Genomic DNA, 1,667 nt, shown 5'->3' with positions numbered 1-1,667 from the left:
AGTAAAGGGACGAGAGAGGCAATTCTGACATTACGGCTAAGAAAAATCAAGACACTTTCATAGGATTTGTCGACCTGGAAAAAGCGTTCGACAATATAAAATGGTGCAAGCTGTTCAAGATTCTGAAAAAAGTAGGGGTAAGCTATAGGGAGAGACGGGTCATATACAATATGTACAACAACCAAGAGGGAATAATAAGAGTGGACGATCAAGAACGAAATGCTCGTATTAAGAAGGGTGTAAGACATGGCTGTAGCCTTTCGCCCCTGCTCTTCAATCTGTACATCGAGGAAGCAATGATGGAAATAAAAGAAAGGTTCAGGAGTGGAATTAAAATACAAGGTGAAAAGATATCAATGATACGATTCGCTGATGACATTGCTATCCTGAGTGAAAGTGAAGAAGAATTAAATGATCTGCTGAACGGACTGAACAGTCTAATGAGTACACAGTATGGTTTGAGAGTAAATCGGAGAAAGACGAAGGTAATGAGAAGTAGTAGAAATGAGAACAGCAAGAAACTTAACATCAGGATTGATGGTAACGAAGTCAATGAAGTTAAGGAATTCTGCTACCTTGGCAGTAAAATAACCAATGACGGACGGAGCAAAGAGGACATCAAAGGCAGACTCGCTATGGCAAAAAAGGCATTTCTGGCCAAGAGAAGTCTACTAATATCAAATACCGGCCTTAATTTGAGGAAGAAATTTCTGAGGATGTACGTCTGGAGTACAGCATTGTATGGTAGTGAAACATGGACTGTGGGAAAACCGGAACAGAAGAGAATCGAAGCATTTGAGATGTGGTGCTATAGACGAATGTTGAAAATTAGGTGGACTGATAGGGTAAGGAACGAGGAGGTTCTACGCAGAATCGGAGAGGAAAGGAATATGTGGAAAATACTGATAAGGAGAAGGAACAGGATGATAGGACATCTGCTAAGACATGAGGGAATGACTTCCATGGTACTAGAGGGTGCTGTAGAGGGCAAAAACTGTAGAGGAAGACAGAGATTGGAATACGTCAAGCCAATAATTGAGGACATAGGTTGCAAGTGCTAAGTCGTGGGACTCTTCTTAGCACACTCCGTCTTCAGGCTACAAGTGGCCCATCGGGACCATCCGGCCGACGTGTCATCCTGAGCTGAAGATGCGGATAGGAGGGGCGTGGGGTCAGCACACCGCTCTCCCAGTCGTTATGATGGTTTTCTGTGACCGTAGCCGCTACTATTCGGTCGAGTAGCTCCTCAATTGGCATTACGAGGCTGAGTGTACCCCGAAAAATGGCAACAGCGCATGACGGCCCAGATGGTAACCCATCCAAGTGCCGGCCACGCCCGACAGCGCTTAACTTTGGTGATCTGACGGGAACCCGTGTATCCACTGCGGCAAGCCCGTTGCCAATATCTCGTAATCGCATGTCGAAACTCCTTTTGCCCGGTGTAGTGCAGCAATTCGACGTGGCATGCCATCTATGGCAGCCGATAATTGCGAGAGTGTTGTGGGTGTAGGATTTTGTGCACGAATTGACCTCTCGATTATGTCCCATAAATCTTCGACGGGATTCATGCCGAGCGATCTGGGTGACCTAACCTTTCGCTAGAATTGTCCAGGATGTTGTTCATATCAATCGTAAACAAATGTGGCCTGGTAACATGACGCATAGTC

The 1,667-nt window shown here is 45.4% G+C and overlaps 1 pseudogene; it reads right to left on the bottom strand.

The window, feature by feature from the left end:
- Positions 1-1,283: 1,283 nt before the first annotated feature.
- LOC126482436 (5S ribosomal RNA) lies at positions 1,284-1,401 on the bottom strand (annotated as a pseudogene).
- Positions 1,402-1,667: the final 266 nt, after the last annotated feature.

This window comes from Schistocerca serialis, chromosome 5 (assembly GCF_023864345.2).
Source record: "Schistocerca serialis cubense isolate TAMUIC-IGC-003099 chromosome 5, iqSchSeri2.2, whole genome shotgun sequence".
Taxonomy (NCBI): Eukaryota; Metazoa; Arthropoda; class Insecta; order Orthoptera; family Acrididae; genus Schistocerca; species Schistocerca serialis.
This window is presented reverse-complemented; position numbering and strand designations above follow the sequence as displayed.